Source organism: Scyliorhinus torazame, chromosome 11 (genome assembly GCF_047496885.1).
Source record: "Scyliorhinus torazame isolate Kashiwa2021f chromosome 11, sScyTor2.1, whole genome shotgun sequence".
NCBI lineage: Eukaryota > Metazoa > Chordata > Chondrichthyes > Carcharhiniformes > Scyliorhinidae > Scyliorhinus > Scyliorhinus torazame.
In genome coordinates, this window is record NC_092717.1 from 56,533,315 (window position 1) to 56,556,585 (window position 23,271).

Here is a 23,271-nt window from a genome sequence, read left to right on the forward strand (position 1 = left end):
AAGTACTTAATTTACTACCAATTTTCCTTAAATAGCAGTGAATGAGATTACGCCCTTAGTGTATCATGCTTTATACTGTAAGTTACAGAAGCTGCTACTAATCCATAGTGTGCAAAATTCTGATGAGCACAAAGTGAACACATTGAGTCTAGTTTAAGTACACAGCTAGGCAGCCTAGAGATAGCCAGAACTGTTCCACTTCAGTACTTCAGTAGGATTGGTTAACGGCAGTCAAATGGTGGATTGTCAGTGTATGCCTCTGAACAGGTGCTGGTGCAGCATTGCACTTGGTATCTGGCATACACCCGTGTCGCCAGTTTGGCATGGTCCGCACTATTATATCAGGAAGGATCTGTCTCTGTTAGTTTCTGAACTTTATACGTCTATGAGGTGAGTAATGTTTTAAAGCTAATATCTAAGTCTGTATTTAATTATGGGTGGAGGAATTCAACCGGCAGTCATGCTAAATGAGGATCATTGCAAATGGTTTTAATGGAGTATATAATGCTTAATGGAGCCCCGTGTTGTTATCTTGGAAGTCCGATCTGTGGAAATGTTCAGTAATAGTATCCAAGATCAGTGACTTGGAAAAAGGCAACGTGGATATCTGTCAGTCGTGTCTATGCTGTGCGCATGTCTGTACTGAAGCTGATCTGTTTAAGGTTCGATGGCTAATATACTCCAAAAAATGAGACAAAACATCAATATTAGTTGTGTCTTTTTGATTGATCTTGTCAGACAGTTCTAAGGGTCGATTTCTTTCTTTTTGTTAATCATTGTAATTTTCTTCAACTTTAGAACCAGGAAAGTGAGGCTACTGTTGCTCATATCAACCCTTTCCCCAACATCTTTCAATGAAATATAACAAATAAAAGCTGACAGCCCGTGCCTCTGAACAGATATCATGAAACCCGTGAGAGGTTTTGTCGAGAAGTATAGTTAATGACGACGGTTTCTCTGGAAGTCTTTGTCTCAGTATTATCGCAATTTGTTTAGGAAAGTTGTTGCCTTGGCACGGTTGACCTTGTTGTATAAGTGTGATCCTGAATTGTAACGTCACGCTGCATGTCAGCATTCAGTTAATTCCTGAGCTGCATAACATTCTTTCAATTCTTGGTCACTAATGTACACACATTGTGGCTTAAAATGTTTCTCTGTTTTGAGTCAGATCTAGACTTTGTTTGCTTATAGGTTGTGTCATGTGTTCTGGTAGTATTTGAGGGGGGGAAAATGTAAGATGTGGTGAGTGCATAATGTTCATTTCCTCCTAAGTTTATTTGTTTAAGGGGTGTACTCAGTGTTTTAAATTGATGCAATGATGCATTTTTATTTTGTCTTGGTATTTGCTGTTTCTTTCAAGGGTTAAGAGAAAGTGCTTGGTAACTTTTTTTCTGGTGGGTTAGTGTTCTACTGATTCAAATTAATTGCATTAATAAAGTGCTGTGTGTGAAATTTCACAAATAAGTTTGTAACGAATATGTTTTGCACCTTGGCGCGCAAAAGCAAGTTTTCAGCCCAATGCGCTTACATTTAAGAGAAACCTTGTGAAAATCTAATGAGCAAAGAAATTGTTGATTCTCAGAATAAGCTGAAAAAAGTCCTTTCCAGTTCACCCACAAACTGAAAAATGCACTTTTTGGTGTTTTTTAAATTCTTGGGCAGAATGTGGTGAGCTGACGTAATCTGGTTCTGTGTACCACTCACTTTCATTTGAAGTGCTAAAGGATTGAGGGCCCGTTTAAAAGAGAACATTTCATGTAAAGAAAGTGACAATAAATCAAATCAAATAAAGAAAGAAACCAAACCTCTGTACATGGGATTATAATTGTACATTTCAAGCAGTAAAAGTTGATATCAATGCTTGAATAGTTGAAGCAGAATAGCAAGGAGAATTTTTACAAGTTTTGATCCAAAGGCTGCTTCATTGTAAACAGAGGCTGCCATTGAACAGCTTTGTTGCACACGACTCGGTGATGCAACAAAGCCATTAAATCTCAAAAGTTAGGCTCACTTAAATATGGCGGCGTCCGATGCTCGGAATGAACGGCTGCGCCTAGGAGGCCTCGCCATGGTGCCATTTAGCATCTGGTCCACACTAACGTAATGGCACCTGAGGGAGGGGGTGGATCTCACACGCTATCAGAGGCTGCCGAATGATCAGTCTCTGGGTAGAGTGGTACCCTAGCACTCCTGCAGCCACCTGAGAACCTTGGCATTGTCAGTCTGGCACCTTGGCACTGCCACCTGGGCATCCTGACTGCCACACTGCCACTTCCAGGGTGCCCGGGTGATACTGCCGGCTGACAGGGGCACTGCCAGGATACCAGGCTGGCTGTGCCAAGGTGCCAGGTTGCCGGTGCCAGGGATCAGGCTCATGGATGCCCTACCTTATGAGGTAGGGTGAGGGGGGGCTTGAAGACCCCTTGGCAGGTAAATGTTTAGGGGAACCTCGGACACTGCGTTGGGGAGTCCGAGAGGATTTGAGAGATTGGGGCAGCATTTAAGTGACGTTCCTATCTCTTCTACCTAAGCAAGGTAAGTGTAGTGTTGGCGGGGCATTCCTTGTCAAGGCCAAAAGAAAAAGTCCCGTTTGATAGCATGATAGCAGGGTCATTCTTGATGCTGCAGGCATCAAGAAACACCCTGCTAAACATGCCCAAAACGGGACTCTTTTTTTCCCCATTAAATCATGCCCAGAAACTCTCTTTGACAATTGGAATATGCTGGGCCAGTGTTAAGGTAAGTATGCTATTGGAGTTGTAGCAGATCAACAGAATACAGGATAAATGTGCACTAATCATTGAAGGTAGAAGGGCAGCCTGAGCAGTGACTAATAAATAATATAGCATATGGAATCCTGGGCTATACAAAAGGTGAATACAGTACAATATCAAGGGAGTTAAGATATAGGTGTACAAAACACTGGTTTGGATTCAAATAGTATTGTGTCCAATTCTGTGCCCCACAGTTTAGCAAGGATATGAAGATATAAGAAAAGATTCATCAGAGTGGTTCCAAGGATGAGCAACTTCGGTTATGTGGATAGATTGGAGAAGCTGGGACTGTTCTCTTTGGAGAAGAGAAAGTTCAGAGGAGCTTTGATTGATTCAAAATCATGAGGCGTGTGGTGAATGGAACTCCTGTTAATTCACCAGTGCACTGTGATATCATGTTACTGCTGTATCATGTTACGTTATGCGTTTAACCCTGTTGGCTCCACCTATGGGCCATTGTACGGCTTCACCCACAGGGAGATATGTCGGGGCATGTACGGGCTTGCCCATGGCTCCACCCCTTACAGGAAGTATAAAGGCAGCTGAGCTGCGGGGCCGCATTCATTGTTGTACCGGTCACAGGCAGGCTCAGCTCTAAAGCTGATTAAAACCACGGTTTACTTCTCAATGTGTCTCTCAGCGAATTGATGGTCGTATCAATTTAATCAGCTTAAAATACTACTATGGAATCAGCCCTCAAACCTGACAGACTGGAACTCAATCCACAGGCCGCAGAGGCAAAAGAAATTTTTTCGCACTGGCTTTGATGCTTCAAGGCCTATCTCGCCGCGTCGTCTACGCCATCCGTCACGGACGAACAGAAACTGAGTCTTCTCCACACATGGGTGAGCCATCGTATTTCTGTCCAGCTCGACGGCGCTGCGTCCAATACAGAGGCCCTCGCACTACTCGAATGCATGTATGTACGGCCCGTGAACGAGGTCTACGCGCGACACATCTTCACCACTCGCCGCCAGCGCCCCGGGGAGTCGCTAGATGACTACCTACGCGACCTCAAAACCCTCACGCGCAACTGTAACTACCAGGCCGTTACGGCCCCTCAGCATATGGAGCTCGCTATCTGCGACGTTTACGTGGCGGGGGTCCGATCGAACTATGTAAGACAGCGCCTGCTCAAAAAAGGGGCCCAGGACCTGGAGGACACGGTAACACTAGCTACCTTCCTGGAGGTCGCGTTTCAGAGCCTTACTGCGTTCCCTGCCGCCCACGCGACCCCCTCGTGGGCCCCCGGGCAGAGACTACCCCAGGCTTGTGCCGCGCGGCCGCCCACCCATCATGGGGGGCAGCCCTGCTATTTTTGCGGCCAATCCCAACATCCCCGACAGCACTGGCCGACCTGCAACTGTAGTAACTGCGGGTGAAAAGGACACTTCGCCAAGGTCTGCCTGGCCAGGTCTAAAAACTCTAACTCACAGACCCGATCCACAGGCCCGCAGACCCCGCAAAGTGGCAGCGTGTCTGCCGCCTCCGCCTCCGCACAACACGTGCGACTCATAGGGGCCGCCATCTTGGCCATCCTCCCCCACGCGGCCGGCCACGTGCTATCCATGGGGGCCGCCATCTTGGACGCCATCTTCCTCACCGCCCGCCACGATCGACCAACGGGGGCCGCCATCTTGGCCGCCATCTGCTACACCGCACGAGATATACGAACGATATGGACAGCAGCCATCGCGGGGCCGGCCCAGCACCTCCGATCATGCCGCCGACTACCCCCAGCTCAGCGCGGTCACCCTGGACCAGTCGCGACCGAAGCACCTCCGGAGCTCCATGATGGCCGTCCGGGTAAACGGGTACGAGACACCTTGCCTTTTCGACTCCAGGAGCACAGAGAGCTTCATTCACCCGGACATGGTAAGACGTTGTTCGCTCCCAATATTCCCGACGCGTCAAACTACCTCCCTCGCCTCTGGGTCGCACTCTGTGCAAATCCAAGGGTGCACTACTGCAACCCTAGAGATCCAGGGTGCTGAGTACACTAATTTTAAACTATATGTGCTCCCAGACCTTTGACTCCTCTCCTCTTAGGACTCAATTTTCAGTGCAACCTCAGGAGCCTAACTCTTAAATTCGGGGGGCCCCTGCCCCCGCTCACCATATGCAGCCTCGTGACCCTAGAAATCGACCCTCCCCCCCATCTTTGTGAACCTCACCGCCGATTGTAAGCGAATAGCCACCAGAAGCAGGCGGTATAGTATGCAGGACAGGACATTCATTAGGTCCGAGGTCCAGCGTCTCTTGCGGGAGGGGGTCATAGAAGCCAGTAATAGCCCCTGGAGAGGTCAGGTGGTGGTCGTCAAGAACCTGGGAAAAGTTCCGGATGGTGGTTGATTACAGCCAGACCATTAACCGCTTTACGCAACTCGATGCGTACCCCCTTCCCCAGATTGCAGACATGGTAAATCAGATCGCGCACTACTGCATGTTCTCTATGGTAGATCTGAAGTCTGCATATCACCAGCTCCCAATCCGCCCGGAGGACCGCCACTAAACGGCGTTTGAGGCAGATGGCCGCCTTTTCCATTTCCTCCGGGTCCCCTTTGGCGTCACGAACGGGGTTTTGGTGTTCCAACGAGCAATGGACCGAATAGTGGACCAGTACAGGCTGCGGGCCACGTTTCCGTACTTGGACAATGTAACCATCTGTGGCCATGATCAGCAGGACCACGACGCCAACCTCCACAGATTTCTCCAAACCGCCCAAAAACTCAACCTCACCTACAACAAGGAGAAATGCGTTTTCCGCACAACCAGGCTAGCCATCCTCGGCTACGTCGTGGAAAACGGGGTCCGAAGACCCGACCCTGATCGTATGCGCCCCCTCCTCGAATTCCCTCTCCCTCACTGCCCCAAGGCCCTGAAGAGGTGCCTTGGAGTTTTCTTCTATTCCCCCAGTATGCGGACAAAGCCCGCCCACTATTTAAGGCCACCATTTTTCCACTGGCAGCCGAGGCCCGCCAGGCCTTCAACTGCATCAAGGCGGACATCGGCAAAGCTGCAATGCGCGCGGTGGACGAGTCCGTCCCCTTCCAGGTGGTGAGCGATGCCTCAGAGGTCGCTCTCGCCGCCACTCTCAATCAAGCAGGCAGACTGGTAGCGTTCTTTTCCCGCACCCTCACCACCTCTGAAATTCGATACTCCTCGGTCAAAAAGAAGCCCAAGCCATTGTGGAAGCCGTACGGCACTGAAGGCACTACCTCACTGGTAGGGAGTTTACCCTCATTACCGACCAACGATCGGTTGCCTTCATGTTTGACAATATGCAGCGGGGCAAGATCAAGAATGACAAGATCTTGAGGTGGAGGATCGAACTCTCCACCTATAACTACGATATAGTATATCGTCATGGGAAGCTCAACGAGCCCCCAGATGCCCTGTCCCGCGGCACGTGCGCCAGCGTGCAAGATGACCGATTACGTGCTATCCTCGATGACCTCTGCCACCCGGGGGTCACCCGGCTCGCCCACTACATCAAGGCCCGCAACCTGTCCTACTCCACCGCGGAGGTCAGAGCTATAACCTGAGACTGCCAAATCTGTGCGGAGTGTAAACCGCACTTGTATCGACCAGATAAGGCCCACCTGGTAAAGGCGTCCCGGCCCTTTGAACGCCTTAGTATCGATTTCAAAAGGCCCCTCCCCACCAATAATCACAACACGTACTTCCTGAACATCATAAACGAGTTCTCCCGTTTTCCGTCCGCCACTCCCTGCCCCGATATGACCACTCCCACAGTCATCAAAGCCCTGCATAGTGTCTTCACCCTGTTCGGTTTCTCCAGCTATGTCCACAGCGACAGGGGCTCGTCGTTCATGAGCGACGAACTGCGTCAGTGCCTGCTCAGTAAGGGCATCGCCTCGAGCAGGACTACCAGTTATAACCCCAGGGGAAACGGGCAGGTGGAGAGGGAGAATGCGACGGTCTGGAAGACCGTCCTACTGACCCTACGGTCCAGGAATCTCCTGGTTTCTCACTGGCAGGAGGTCCTCCCCGATGCGCTCCACTCCACTCCGATTGCTCGGCCACAAACCAGACCTCTCATGACCGCTTGTTTGTTTTCCCGAGGGGAGCTACCTCAGGGGCCTCGCTTCCGCCCTGGCTGATGACACCGGGTCCAGTCCTCCTCCGAAAACATGTTCGGAGCCATAAGACCGACCCCCTGGTAGAGAGGGTCCAGCTCCAGCACACTATGCGTATATCAGACACCCCGATGGCCGGCAGGATACCGTCTTCCTCCGGGACCTGGCGCCCGCAGGCTCCGACACCACGACCACTACTGCATCCCGCACACTAGGTCCCGTCCAACCTCCCATGTTCAGCGCCCCTACCCCTATCCAACCTCCCATGGTCAGCGCCCCTACCCCGATATGGTCGCCGCACCGCTCCAAAGGAATGAAGCTCCGGAAGAGCCGCTCCAGGAGTCCACGCCTGTGCCTGCTCTGGGCCCAGCTCCACAGCCACCCAAAACGGCTGCAACACCAGTGCTTCGACGGTCGCAACGTACGATCCGGGCACCAGACCGACTGAATCTGTAAGCCGGAATTCATTTTTTAAACAGGGGGTGAATGTGGTGAATGGAACTATTGTTAATTCACCAGTGCACTGTGATATCATGTCACTGCTGTATCATGTTACGTTATGTGTTTAACCCTGTGGGCTCAACCTATGGGCCATTGTACGGCTTCACCCACAGGGGGATATGTCGGGGCATGTACGGGCTCGCCCATGGCTGCACCCCTTACAGGAAGTATAAAGGCAGCTGAGCTGCGGGGCCGCATTCATTGTTGTACCGGTCACAGGCAGGCTCAAGTCTAAGCTGAATAAAACCACGGTTTACTTCTCAACGTGTCTCTCAGTGAATTGATGGTCGCATCAAGGTGTTTGAACAAAATTGATAGTGAGAACTGTTCCCATTGGTGGAAGGATCGAGTATCAGAGGCCACCGAAGTAAGGTGATCCATAAAAGATGCAATGGTGATGAAAATGTTTATACTACAGCAAGGTTAGGATCTGGACTGCACTGCCTGAGAATGTGCCGGAGGCACATTAAATCAGGGCCCTCCAAAGGAAATTGAATAATTATCTGAACAGAAAAACGAATTGCAGGATGACAAGGAATAGGTGGTGAAGTGGAGCTAGTTGCGTTGCTCTTGCAGAGAGCCAACATGGACATGACATTCCAAATGGCTGGCTCCTGTGCTGCAATCATTCTACGCAATCTTCAATATGCCGGAACTGTGGATGGGAGCAGGGGCGGACGTCCTTGCCTTTGCTTCATTGGTGGCATGGAGGCATACAAAGAACAAAGAAATGTACAGCACAGGAACAGGCCCTTCGGCCCTCCAAGCCCGTGCCGACCATGCTGCCCGACTAAACTACAATCTTCGACACTTCCTGGGTCCGTATCCCTCTATTCCTATCCTATTCATGTATTTGTCAAGATGCCCCTTAAATGTCACTATCGTCCCTGCTTCCACCACCTCCTCCGGTAGCGAGTTCCAGTCACACACTACCCTCTGCGTAAAAAACTTGCCTCGTACATCTACTCTAAACCTTGCCCCTCTCACCTTAAACCTATGCCCCCTAGTAATTGACCCCTCTACCCTGGGGAAAAGCTTCTGACTATCCACTCTGTCTATGCCCCTCATAATTTTGTAGACCTCTATCAGGTCTCCCCTTATCTTAATAAGGGCTGAAGGATGGCAGCAGCGCTGAAGGGTTCGGCATGGTTGGGTGATTTGATGGAGTTTATGTGCCTCGAGAAGGTCAAATAAACCTTGAGAGGGTCGATTGGGAGGTTTTATCGAAGTTGGAGAGCGTTCATAGTGTACTTCAAATAATTGGTCACTGCTAGAGTTTAAGGGGGGGGGGTGGTTTAGTTGTTTATGGCGGTATGGGGGGGGGGGGGGTAGCCCAGGTTGGGGGACGGGCGGGGGGGGGAGGAGGAGTGGTGGTGAGAGTCTTTGTAAAAAGTGTTTGTTGATGGAATTTTGTTAAAGAATGTTTGTTATGGTTTACATAGTTTATATTGTTTCGTTTGGAATGTTAAAAATTTAATAAAACTCCTTTCCAATAAAAAACAAGTCACATTAAAATTGTTCTTATTGTTAATAAACGCCCATTAAATATGGAGTTTGATACGGTGATAGGAGAGCAAACATGTAAGTATCTACAGGGAGGACTGCAACCCTTGAGTCTCAGTAGTACATCAGCCACGTTAGCCACCTATACTGGGGTGCTCATGGAGATAATGGGCACGATGTCAGCACCAATACCTTATCAACACCATGGCACATTCACAGTGAGTCCACACTGCCAGCACATGGGACATCACCATTCGCTCTCCCATACACATCTTCATTCACCCCTACGGGTCACTTCCTGATCATCTCACAGTTCCCACTCACCATCTATACATGCCAGGCATCCTCCACACCCACCCTGGCCTGCGTCCTGCTCACACTGTCTCTCCACCTGCTTTCATGCAGGACAAGCTGGCACAAAATAAGAGAGAGAGACCCCACACGGGGGGGAGGGATGGCCGAGTTAGAAATATTCTGTGACTTCAAAAGAGAGCCCTCCAGCTGGCCGGGGAGGAACGGCGCTGAGGGTGAGGTGGTTGCTGATTTAGCACAGTGGGCTAAACAGCTGGCTTGTAAAGCAGAACAATGCCAGCAGCGTGGGTTCAATTCCCGTACCAGCCTCCCCGAACAGGCGCCGGAATTTGGCGACCAGGGGCTTTTCACAGTAACTTCATTGAAGCCTACTTGTGACAATAAGCTATTATTATAAACCAAGTGAAGATCCAGTACTCCACTGTCCATCACACCAGAATTTCATGAGTAATGTCCCTGCTTGTGAGTGTCCCTGCCATGTACTAATGAAATCTCCTTTCTCTGGCAGGCACATCAGGGAAACAGCCCAATGCCTCTACCAGACATATCCAAGAGTCCACCTCACAGGCCAGCTTAGATGATGTCCCAGATGTTGTCATTGAAAAACCATCACAGCTTTCACCCTCACCCTCCGTCAGTGTAGAGACACAACCTGAGGGCTCTTAGAATTTGCGAGGCCTCGGGGTCACAGACTGGTGAACACCTCACTCTCTGTGCTCCACAGCAGGTGGAAGCAAGGGCGACCCAGGGATCCAACACACAGAGGATTGCTGGAGGCCAGGAATCTGCTAAGGCCCAGTCAGATGACGTGCCTCCGGACTCGGTCATGCTTCAATTGCTGGAGCTACAAAGGCAAAGTCAGAAACATCAGGGAGGGATATAAGCTCCACTCTTTGGATTGAAAGGCAGAATGGAGGAGTCCTAACACCTTCTGTTGTTCGGAAAGTACATGTAGTTTTAAGGGATTTATATTTGTATTTGTAAGCATTAGAAATAAGATAGAGTTTTAAGTGGGTTTTATTTAGTTGTGCCTGGAAGGGTAAAACCAATAGTTAGGTTCATGCTGTTCAAAGATGTTTGTCTGTGTTCGGGCTGGTTAAGTTCCAACTGTGTCTCTATTGTGCTTAGAGAGGGCTGCAGTGTGAAGAATAAATAAAAGGAAGAAGCATGTGGGTGTTGCTTAGCAACTGGGGCCTTGTAAGATAGAGAAGCTTTTGAGTTAAATTTAACTAATTTGATAGCAGTTGGATAGGTAGGGAAAGGGCATCTCTCACAGCTATGATAGAAGCAGTTGGTTTAGAAGGCTGGAGAGGGAACATCTCGCTCAGCCTTGCTAGAAGAAAAGCCATACTATGGAACCATGGTTAAGAAAACAGATGCCAGAAATCTAAAGTCCAGCCAGTTAAGAAAGTGAGAGAAATTAAGAAAAGTGTCCAAGAAGCCTGGAGTTAAATGACTAGAGACCAAGGTATTGATCAGAAGAATTCAGAGGAGGAGTAAACAAAGCGTTCTGAGTTAAAGAGACAATTGCAGTAACTAGATTTAAAGTGGGACAGCAGACTTCAGAGGTAGATTAAATGTTTGGGGGCGATTCTCAGATATGGCGCCAAGTGTTCGCGCCGTCATGAACGCCGTCGCGTTTCACAACGGCGTGAACAGGGCCTGGGCACGTCCTATTCTGGCCCCCGGGCACGTCCTATTCTGGCCCCCACAGGGGCCAGCATGGCGCTGGAGTGGTTCACGCCGCTCCGGCCTCTGTACGCAGTGCCAAATGGGTGCCGCGCCAACCCGCGCATGCGCAGTTGGGGCAGCTCAATCCTGCGCATGCGCAGTTGGGCCGCACCATCCTGCGCATGCACGGGGAACTTCTTACATGCGCCGGCCCTGACGCAATATGGTGTGGGTGTTCAGGGGCCGGCCGCGGCAGAATGTAGGCCGGGCGGCCGATCAGTGGGCCCCGATCGCGGGCAAGACCCCTTCGGAGGGGTGGAGGGCGCCGGCGGGACCCTGTCGTGTCGGAGCGGCCGCTCGGCCCATCCGGGCCGGAGAATCGCCGGTCGGCATTTGCGGCGATTCTACGAGCGGCCTGACGTGATTCACGCAGCGCTGGTTTTGGGGGGTTGGGAGAATCGCGTGCGGGGGTCGGGGCGGCGTGGCGCGATTCATGCGGAGCCCCGGCAATTCTCAGAATAACAATTAAACAGTAAGAGTCCCCCCATCCCCTCTTCCCTTACAACAGTAACATTTAGATAATAAACCCCCCCCATCCACCCTGTCCCCCACAACAGCTAACAGTGACCTGCTCTTTAGAGTACAATATAAGCGGCGACCATCTGCAATAAAACCCTCCCTCTCACGGTAAACCTAACCTTCTCGAGGTGTAAAATCTCCATCAAGTCACTCAGCCACGCCGAGACGCTTGGCGGTGTAATCAACCACCAGCCCATGAGGATACGTTTCCTTGCACCATTGAGGCAAAGGCCAGGACATCTGCCCTGCCCCTGTCTGGAGTTCTGACACAACTGAAGCCAAAAGAAATCACCACCAATCGGCAAGTCTCCAACCCAATGTTCAGGATTGCCAACATAGTCTCAAAAAAGAACCTCCAGAAGTCCGGCAGCTTTGAGCATGACCAGAACATGTGTGTATGATGTGCCGGGCCCTCCAGACACCGATTGCATCTATCATTCACACCTTCAAAAAACCGACTCATTCTCACCTTGGTGAGGTGAGCTCGGAACACCACTTTCAGCTATAATGAGACACAGCCTCACACAGGACGCGGTCGAGTTCACCCACCCAGCGCCTCACTCCAAACCTTCTCCTCCAAGAGCAGACCCAACTCCTCCATCCACTTTGCCCTTACACCCTCAACAAAGCCTGTCTCCACCCCATCATTCGCTGGTATATACCCAATGTGCTGGCCACCTCTAAACCAGAGCAGGATAAGATCCTCTCAAGCAAGATAGAAAGGCTGCTTCATTGGAAAGGCTAAAAAGTACCTTTTGACCCAGCTGTGCAAATGGAATTACCTGAACCCATCAGTATCTCTGAGCCCATCGGCGGGATGCTCCGTTACGCTGGCTGATCAATGGGGTTTCTCATTGTGGGGCAGCCCCACGCCGTCGGGAAACCACCCGGCTGACGACAAAATGGAGCATCCCGGCGGCGGAGAATCCTGCCCCATATTTTTCTTTCAGTTCTCTTCAGCCAGCGAACTGACCTACTATAAATAAATCTCCCAGTTTTTCTAAACCTTTATCCTTCCATTCGCTAAATCTCACATCCGACCTAGCAAGTTTGAATAACTGATTCGCACAGGTAGGGGTCAGCTTAGAGGCGGCCCTCAAGTTAAAATGGTGGTGGAGTTGCCTCCAATCCTTTAACGTGGCCACTATTAATGAGGCTATTGCCGAATATGGGGAGAAGACAAGTCAGCTCCTGGCATATCAGCTGAGGAAACAGGGGGCTGAGAGGGAGATTAGCCACATGGCTACACGGGTTGAGGGTCTAGTCTCAGATCAGGAGAAGGTCAATGAGGTAATTAAGACTTTTACCAAAATTTATGCAATTTGAACCCTCCGCAGGATGGGAAAGATATGGTGGAGTTTCCCAAGGTGGAGGAGGGTTTATGGGAGGACCTTGTAACTCCACTGGAGTTGGATGAGATGTAATCTTAATATAGTCTGGGAATCGAGAGTTAAAGCAATTGTGAGCAGCTTGAAATCCGATGGGGTTGGTGAAAAATTCTGGACTGGATTCACTGTTAACAGTGGAGAGGAAGCTTTGTTAAAAAGTGTGATTTATAAAAGACTGGATTTCAGAATGCAAACCGCTAAGGGAAAGCATGATGAGAGAAGATTTTAAAGCGTGTTTTTGGGAATGCCTTTTGGGGCTCTCATCTCTGGGGGATTCTGAGGAGAAATCCACAGACACTAACTTGAGTTCAGAGTGGAGTGTGTTTTTGACCACAGTCGTCTTGTGTGCCTATAGGGCCGTTTTGCATTAATGGGACTACTGTAGCTGAAAATGTACTTTGTAATCCATGTTAATCTTTAAAACTGTATGTATTTGTTAAGCTAAGGGGAGAGTTTTGTATAATAATCCAGCTTTTCACCTTTAATACTTTTTTCTTGCTCTCAACGTTTTCTAAATCAAATCTTCAAAGTTTTGGGGCGGGATTCTCCCCTACCCAGCAAGGCGGGGGGTCCTGGCGCCGAGGAGTGGCGTGAACCACTCCGGCATCGGGCCGCCCCAAAGGTGCGGAATCCTCCTCACCTTCAGGGGCTAGGCCGGCGCCAGAGTGGTTTGCTCCCCGCCGGCCGGCGGGAAAAGGGTTTGGCGCCACGCCAACCGGCGAAGAAGGGCCTCCGCCGCAAGTTGGCGCATGTGCGGGAGCGCCGGTGCGTGCTGGTGTCATCCCCGCGCATGCGCAGATGGCTTCGTTTCTGCACCGGCAATGGCGGACTGCTACAGCCGCCGGTGCGGAACAATAGAGTGCCCCCACGGCACAGGTCTGCCCATGGATCGGTGGGCCCCGATCGCGGGCCAGGTCACCATGGGGGCACCTCCCAGGGCCAGATTCCCCCGCGCCCCCCCCAAGAACCCCGGAGGCCGCCCGCCCCGCCAGGTCTCGCCGGTAAGGACCTACTCCAATTTACGCCGGCGGGACTGGCAAAAAACGGGCGGGACTTCGGCCCATTGTGGGCTGGAGTATTCGGGCAGCCCCAGGGCCCATTGAGTCGCGCCGGTCCCCACCATTCTCCGAAGCGGGTGACGCGATTCACGCCAGGCCGAATTCTTGGGGAGGGGGTGGGATTCACGTCGACCCCCGGCGATTCTCCGGCGCGGTGGGGGGTCGGAGAATCCCGCCTGTGGTCTTTTGAGCTGGGTTCCAATCTGGGATCTTCCCGTTCAACTGGGATCGTAATATAGTGTTGCCGCTCCGTGACTACCAGGTCAACACAACGAGGATTGCAAGACTTTTGTTCTGCACTGTTGCAGAATATGCATCCAATGGTACATGATCAGCACTCATGGTGCAGAACATACCCTCCATCGTACAAGCACTTTTGGGCATCCATGACTGCAAATGCCAGAGGACAGCGAGGCTTCTCGAACTCACTCCAGCTGCTCCTCCATCCCAAGAAGGAAGCCAGGGTCCCTCGGAAATCCATCAGGAGCCAATGGCCCTCGGCCACCCATTGAGGGAAGGAGAAGCTGGTGCACAGCCCTGGGCTATCCAGCAAGGTTACTCTGGGAGTTTCCCTGCTGATTCCCTGCTTCCTGTAACCACTTCAGTTTTAGTCCCACAGGCTGAGAAGAGTGGCACTGCCACACAACCCTGCAGCCACTGTGGCCCCTCAAAAACATCGGGATCTGAGAGGGGCTCAGGATGTATGAGTCGTATACATTCCCCAGGAACCTAGCACACACCAGGCGGATACGTTTCATGTGGCAGTTGACCTGCTGAACTTTGAGGGAGTAGAACTGCACTCCCTGATGCCACGGGGATCGGAGAGCCATGGCAGTCAAGTCAATGGCTCCCTCCGCTTGTACTTGTGGAAAGCCAAAAACCTGGGCTCATGTCCTGGCTTGCCAGATCCCGGTCGAAGTTGATGTAGTTGTGAGTCCTTGCGAAGAGTTCATCCATCACCTCCTTGATGCACTTCTGAGAGGAGGCCTGTGAGATGCTTCAACAGTTATGTGTGGCATCCTGAAAGGAGCCAGTTGCATAAAAGTTCAGGGCGACTGTAACTTTGAATGCCACAGGCAGTAGATGCCCTCCAAGTTCACCGGTGCCAACTCCTGAAGGAGGTTGTATAAATGCACCTGGAAAGGCATGGTTGTTGCTCATCTGCCCGACGTCCAGCTACCATCTGTACGCCTGGGTTGTGGAAGGCGTCTCCGGGTGACTACTCTTTGAGGTCCCTCCTGTGGCAGCGGGGCAAGCCTTGCCAACCCTCAGGGTTTTGGTCTTGACTCTGGAGAGCCAGATGTCTCCCTCTTCTCGATACGCCAGAAGAATGATAGCGGTTCTATAGGCCCCACCTCTTTCTCACACTAATCACTGCAAAGGAAAAGAGTGAGTTAACTTTTGCCTTCAAGCGGTCATCCTTTTTTTACTGCACCTTGATGGCCAGTGATTAATGTGCTTGCAGCCACTTTAAGAACATGTCCTTCATCAGCTCCCAGAATGGACAAGATCCCACACCATCCTGCCCATGCAGATTGACTGAGAAGCCACAGCTTTGGCTACCCAACTTTATCCAGATCTCTCAAGTAAGACGCGGGAATTTGTCCCAAACTTCACTCAAATACCTTGGTGTGTAACAATCAATGGGGGATAGCTGTCAAGATGCACCAGCACACATATTTGATGGGTCAGAGTGCTCTGCTCAGCCAGTGTACCCTTGCTTGATGTATGTGCTTGCTCACTTGGCCAGTGGTGCAGTCACTGAATGAGCAGGTTAGCGTGACAAGGGTTAACTCCTGAGTGGCACTTACATGCATCAGTGGTGAGTAAGTGGGCACAATTGGCGTGGCTGTCAGGCTACAGGAATGTTATCTGACTTATAGATGAACGATCTCTGATGCAAATAAATATTCGTAACTGACATGCCTCATCATTAGACTTGCCCTCGTCAGTAATGACCTTGTGGCAACCCACCTCCCCATCAAATATGAGTGGACCCTTCGTCCATTATGGCTGTACTACCGCAGGCTTGCCTTTCCAGTGTCAGGGCCCTCCAAGAAGGTACAGGACCAGCAGAAATGCAGCATCTGAATTCAGATTTCCCATTCTGGCGTAGAGACCTCCCACTTCTGGGCCCACCTGTTTCCCCTGTGAGTCAGTGTGACCTGTGGTGGGCTGTGCACTCGCCCCTGAACCTCGGTGGCGAGCTCGCAAGGTTTCTCTTTCTATAAAGCTGTTGTAAGTGGTGCTGTTGGCACGTCACACCGCTGTGGGCAGGATTTTGAGCATGCGGGGGATGATTGCTGTAGGGAGGCCCAGGGTCCTCTTGCAATATTTTGTGCTCCTATCACCATTCACACCTGATAAGAGTGCGAGCAGAAAGTCCCGGCCATAATATAGAGTGTCTTTAACAGAATGCAAAACCCTAAAATGCTTCACAGAAGCAATAGAAAACAAAATATGACATTGAGTCACATAAGGAGATAATAGGGTAAATGTCCAAAAGCTTTGTCAAAGAGGTAGGTTTTGAAGAGTATCTTTAAGGCAAAAAGACAAATAGGCGATGAGGTTTAGGGAGGAAATTCCAGAGTTTAGGGCCTAGGTGCCTGTAGGCACCTAAAGGAATGATTCAAATCCAGGGGACAAGGAGAGGGAAGAACTCAAAGGTTTTTTTTTAGAGGATTGTGGGTTGGAGGAGATTACAGAGACAGTGAAGGGCTAAGCCATGGAGGAGTATGAAAACTAGGTTCTGTATTTAATATTCAAGGTGTTGTTTAACCAGAAGTCATTGTAGGTCAGTGAGAACAGTGGTGATGGATGAATGGCATTTGGTGCGAGCTAGCACATGCCTAGTCATTTGTAAGATGGAGTGTCATTTTTGTGTTAAGCAAGCCAGACCTTCCCTCAGGCTGACAACATAAAAAGTTAGAAAACATTCGGATTTCCTGCTGTACGACCTAATGGCTGCATGCAGATATAATGAGATAAAGGAATCCTCAATCTAAATTGCAAAGGTGATAGACCACGATGTAACGGATTCAGGGAAATAGGGTTACCAATTCTGATTTGATGTATTCCTGGAAATCATCAAGTGAGATCGGATCATGATTTGCATTGCATCTAATCATGTAACATCTTGTCACATGATATCTGCCCATAGTTTGCAAATGATATTGCATTATTGCCCAACATGGTTTTCATGCTACGGTGATATCTAAATGTGATATTTAAACAACATACAATTTGAATATGTAATCTTTGTTTCTAATTTCAAAACACATACATTGATTACACATGCGAGTAAACACTGTGTGACTCACACTGGAAAGTTATCTTTCAAAATTGAATGAACGGCGCTGTCTGCTAACCAGGCTCTGAATTGCAATACTATGCTCATTTATTTTCTGATATGTGGATCAGGATTGGCACTCTTGCCCATTGCTTAATTGTTGCGTGGCTGTCAAACTAGTTTGGAGTGAGTGTTGTTTGAGTCCAGATTTGACAGCAATTTTTCTTTTTTTTGAAATAAATTTAGAGTACCCAATTAATTATTTTTCCAATTAAGCGGCAATTTAGCATGGCCAAGCCAGCTACTATGCACATCTTTGGATGTGAAGGTGAGACCCACGCAGACAGGAGGAGAATGTGCAAACTCCACATGGATAGTGACCCGGGGCCAGGATCGAACCCGGGTCCTCGGCGCCGTGAGGCAGCAGTGCTAACCACTGCGCGGCCGTACTGTGCAGCTTGCACTTTTTCTGCTGGCACAGCTGAAGAAATCTATATTGTACAGAGATCTCAACCAGCAGGAATTGAGGTTAGTATTTCTATTTTAAGGGACATTAGGTAAACACATGAGGGCTTTGCTGACAGATAAAGAGGGGTAGGAGGGGGTTTGTGTGCAGCAGAAACCCCAGGCTGGGCTAATTGGATTTTTTTCCTGTGGCGTCCTTTCTACGTAATTCAAAAAGTTATCAATAAAACAAAAGTGACGAGGTTAACCTCCCAATTTCGAAACGCAAAAAACATCATGGTGGGAAAAAAAATCCAGATAAATTTCAACAGGATGGCACATTTGCAAGTTTTCTCTCTCATCAGTCTCTCATGAAATCAGTCACTGCAGCAACATTTACTTTGACGAGTGTTCAAAATAAAGACTGCCTGTCTTACCATTTAAGGTATCACAGCACTAAGAATAACCATTCATCCAATCTGATTAGTTTTCCCATTAAAGCCATTAACAGTTTCCTGAACAAAACCCTGGGCTGGATTCTCCCATTTTCTGCCTATGTCCTGACGCCGGGCGTGGGAACGGTGGCGTTTTACGATCGGAACATTGGTGCGAAACGGCCACCGATCCTCTGTTTCGTGGGGGACTAGCAGTGAAGAGCACCCGGCTCCAGCTGCCGATACGGCAGGAGAATTGCCGGGTCCGTGACCGCACATGCGCATGGCAGCGTCCTGCAGCAGCCGCGCCCCGCAACATGGCACCGGCCGCGCGTGGACCTGGCTTGCCAAATAGTGCCCCCCCCCCTTTGGCCAGGCTCGCCACCCCCGGATCACCCCCCACCAATGCCGCCAGCCCCTGCCAAAGCCCCCCTGCCCGGGAATCGGCTTTCCCCCAACTGTGGCCACGCGGGACTGAGTCCGCAGCTGCCACGCCGAGTTCCTGATAAAAAAAGCACGAGAGACCCACGCCGTTGGGAACTCGGCCGGTCGGGGCTCCTCCCCCTCCAAAGCGGCGTGTGGTGTACACCTAGAGTACGCCGCTTTGGAGGGAGAGGAGCATCGCAAAAGCGGCGCTCCTCCAATTTCGTCGCAAACGGGGATTCTCTGGCCGATCGCCGAATGCGATTTCGGCATTGGAGACCGGAGAATCCTGCCTTTTGCTGCTGAATTTCCAGCATGTTTATTTTTTGATTCAGGTTGCCAGCATTTGCAGTATTTTGCTTTTCTATTGAAGAAAACAGTTAGCTTGCTTTTTTTCATCACTCATCTTAAAATGGTTCCCTAAAATTTGACATATCATTTTTATTTTAAATGTAACATTTCCCTATAAGTATTGTAAGAGTTTTTCCTGTTTATTCCCTTATTTCCTCTTTCTTTTATTCTGCTGTTATTATTTTTGATCCATAGATGGTTAATGGACATGTATCTTTAAGGCAAGCAGAATTCAGAAGTTACAGGAGAGAATACTAGTTCCTGCTGGTTTCAACAGGAGGCTCTTGACAATTCGGCACCAGAGAAAGAGATGGGCTCGGACTCGGTTTGATTGATTGGCTGGTGGCCAATGAATGTACGCAAAAGGCTTTACTTTGCCCAGTAACGGGTGGTGATTGGATCCTATCCCAGTAGAATGATTTTCAAAGTCACAAGGAGTTTCAGTTTGGTTTCTGGCAGCTTAGAGAGAAGATCCTACTCTCTTTCCTTCGTGTTTCACTTCAGAAAGCTGTGGATGCTATATTTCTGAACCTACAGAGTATATGAATGAATCTAACTTCAGGAAAACCAGTACAGGCTACAAACAAAGACCTGAAATTCTTACTCTGTCTCTGGAAAGGCTGTGACTGCAGTACTTCTAGTGCTGCTGAGAATTGGATGAATTAATTTACAAAGACCATTACAGCTTTAACTTGTAAACTTGCTGTGAAAAAAGGTGTGCTGAAAACTAACACCTTAAACAAAGACTCTTTTCCCTTTTGCGTATTATTTTTTTACACCTTTCCACCCCTCTGTGTTTGTCCGTCTTGTGTGTGTGTGTGTAGAGGGTGGAAGGGCAAGTTAAAGTGGGGTGTTAGGAATTAGTTAATAGTTAACCAGTTGTATTTACTGCATAATTCATCATAGTTCTTGTTATAAATAAACAGTAATTGTATTTAAACTTACAAACCTGGGGCGGGATTCTCCGCAAACGGCGCAATGTCCGCCACCCGGCGCCAAAAAAGGCATGGATCAGTCCGGCGTCGGGCCGCCCCAAAGGTGCGGAGAATCGCACCTTTAGGGGCCAAGCCCTCACCTTGAGGGGCTAGGCCCGCGCCGGAGCGGTTCCCGCTTCGCCGGCTGGCGGGAAAGGCCTTTGGCGCCACTCCAGCCGGCGCCAAAGGGATTTCGCCGGGCAACGCATGCACGGGAGCGTCAGCGGATGCTCACGGCATCCCCGCACATGCGCAGGGGAGGGGGTCTCTTTGCCATAGTGAAGACCATGGCGAAGGCAGAAGAAAAAGAGTGCCCCCACGGCACAGGCCCGCCCGCGGATCGGTGGGCCCCGATCGCGGGCCAGGCCACCGTGGGGGCACCCCAGGGGCCAGATCGCCCCGCGCCCCCCCCCCCCCCCCCAGGACCCCAGAGCCTGCCCGAACCGCCTTGTCACGCCGTTGAAAAGGTCTAATCCACGCCGGCTGGCGAGGGTTGACAGCGGCGGGACTTCGGCCCATCGCGAGCCGGAGAATCGCCAGGGGTGGGCCCGCCGACCGGCGCGGAGCGATTCCCGCCCCCGCCGAATCTCTGGTGGGAGAGAATTCGGGACACGGTGGGAGCGGGATTCACGCCAGCCCCCGCCGATTCTCCGACCTGGTGGGGGGTCGGAGAATCGCGCCTCTGGTGACTGTATTTATTGGGCAGTCAAGGTCCAAATGATACAGGTATTTTTTGTAAGAATTATTGATTCATTCACTTGTGTTGTGATTCCGGGTCAAATGGAGCTGGTACTGACTGCACTTGCCCAGGGTGTCGGAACCGTATACTCTAGGGCTGTGTTGATATGCAAGGTTTTAGCTGGAAGCTTACTCTGTTAACACTGCTGTTGAAGAAAAGCAATTCACTAAATCTATCTGATATAAATATCTGTGTAGCGATAAACAAGGCTAAATATGTTTGATTGACCATATTATAACAATTTACCAGAGTAATGTTGTAGTTTAGTCAATATTAGTTGCTGCATATTTAGTTGTCAGTATAATCAATACTGTACTGTTGAAGTGTTCCTTTTTTTCCACACAAAGGGAGCCCTTCAAACAAGTCCACACCAGCCTACATTAAAATAAGTAGGGCCTTTACTGATACAGTTTCATTCTGGACTGGGACACTTGATATGGTGGAAGGGGGAGACACGGGGGAACGGGGATATGGGGAAGGGAGTTATGGGGAAGGGGGGATTTGGGGAAGGGAATATGGGGGAAGGGGGGATATAGGGGAATGGGGGATATTGGGGAAGGGGGGATATGGGTGAAGGGGATATGGCGGGGGGGGATATGGGGGGAAGAGAATTATGCGGGATATGCAGGAAGGGAAGATATGGGGAAGGGGGTATGGGGGGAAGGGGGATATGCAGGAAGAGAAGATATGGGGAATGGGGATATGAGGAGGATATGGGGGAAGGGGGATATGAGGAAGGGGGATATGGGGGAAGGGGGATATGAGGAAGGGGGGATATGGGGGAACAGGGATATGGGGAAGAGGGACATGGGGGAAGGAGACATGGGGAGGGAGGATATGGGGGGAAGGGGGATATGGGGGGGAAGGGGGATATGGGGGAAGGGGATATGGGGAAGGGGGATATCGGAAAGGGGAGATATGGGGAAGGGGATTGGGGGAAGGGGGAATATGGGGGAAGGGGGACTATGGGGGAAGGGGGCTATGGGGGAATGGGGATATGGGGGAACAGGGATATGGGGAAGGGGGGATATGGGGGAAGGGGGGATATGGGGAACAAGGATATGGGGGAAGGTGGGATAAGGGGGAAGGTGGGATATGGGGGAAGTGGGATATCGGGGAAGGGGGGATATGGGGGAAGGTGGGATAAGGGGGAAGGTGGGATATGGGGGAAGTGGGATATCGGGGCAGGGGGATATGAGGGAAGGGGGAAAGGGATCAGGCAGTGGGGCATCTCACTTGGTGCTGCGAGGCGGGCGGCCATTTTGCCGGGTCTCTGGGTGGGGGGGGGTGTGTCTTTTGTGCAGTGACGCCGCGCTTGTCCGTGACGGGTGACGCCGTCGCGAATGGCGTCATGCGGCTACTAGCCCATTTCCGGCCGGAGAATTCGCGACTTTTCGGGGGGCCCGACGTCAGAGTGATTAGCGCCGTTTTTGGCGCTGGGTTCGGGCCATCTCACCGATTCACAGAGAACCCCACTCCTGAATCTGAAACGGAGACTGGAAGTAACTGAACATCGTATTTGTGTGTCTGATGTTAACCTCTTCATGACAGATGGAATGAGCTTGAGGGTGTGAGGGTGCCTCTTAGTGTTCAGTGATGTGCAGGTTATGAGTATGGGGCACCGGAGTGGGCCTAGGTTGGGTGTTCTTTCAGAGGGTCGGTACAGACCCGATGGACTGAATGGTCTCCTTCTGCACTGTTGGGGTTCTCTGGGAATCTATGGAAGACTGTAAATGAAACACCCATGGCAAATTGACCATTACCACAATGCAGCTAATTGCACAGATTAAAACCCTACACATGCTAAAATGAGTGTGTGATGTATCATACAGCAGCTTGCACAAGATGTTTACACATTTGTGCCATAACAGTATATTGAAAGAACTTGTACAGTAAATAAGGTTTCCACAGGGTATTTGGGGCCTGCTGTAAATTTAACTGCTGCCATATGTGTTTCCTAGAATCATTAGCAGACGTAGAGGTATCCCACCTTCCCCCTTATCCCACCTTCCCCCATATCCTCGTTCCCCATATCAGAGGTAGGTTCTTTACCCAGAGAGTAGTGGGGGCATGGAATGCACTGCCTGTGGAAGTAGTTGAGTCGGAAACATTAGGGACCTTCAAGCAGCTATTGGATAGGTACATGGATTACGGTAAAATGATATAGTGTAGATTTATTTATTCTCAAGGGCAGCACGGTAGCATTGTGGATAGCACAATTGCTTCACAGCTCCAGGGTCCCAGGTTCGATTCCGGCTTGGGTCACTGTCTGTGCGGAGTCTGCACGTCCTCCCCGTGTCTGCGTGGGTTTCCTCCGGGTGCTCTGGTTTCCTCCCACAGTCCAAAGATGTGCGGGTTAGGTGAATTGGCCAATGATAAATTGCCCTTAATGTCCAAATTGCCCTTGGTGTTGGGTGGAGGTGTTGAGTTTGGGTAGGGTGCTCTTTCCAAGAGCCGGTGCAGACTCAAAGGGCCGAATGGCCTCCTTCTGCACTGTAAATTCAATGATAATCTATGATTAATCTAGGACAAAGGTTCGGCACAACATCGTGGGCCGAAGGGCCTGTTCTGTGCTGTATTTTCTATGTTCTATGACGTATTGTGATGATTGATTACTGCACCTTTAATGTAATGATCCCTTTAAGACCGGGTCTGGAACCCTGGGGGACTCCGCCTCCGGCTCCACCCCCCAGGGAGCCATATATAAGGTAATGTTCAATGGGCAGTGTGC

General features: G+C 50.3%; 1 protein-coding gene across 2 annotated transcripts in view; it reads left to right on the top strand.

Annotated features, from left to right (window-relative positions):
* The first annotated feature begins 283 nt into the window (after nt 1-283).
* LOC140385293 (cAMP-regulated phosphoprotein 21-like) overlaps nt 284-23,271 on the top strand; it is a 646,047-nt gene continuing 623,059 nt past the window's right edge. The window contains exon 1 of one of the 2 annotated variants that reach the window (XM_072467301.1): nt 284-390. The gene's annotated coding sequence lies outside the window, so the exon portion shown is untranslated. The remainder of the gene's footprint in view (nt 391-23,271) is intronic. The other variant, XM_072467302.1, reaches the window with a different exon arrangement.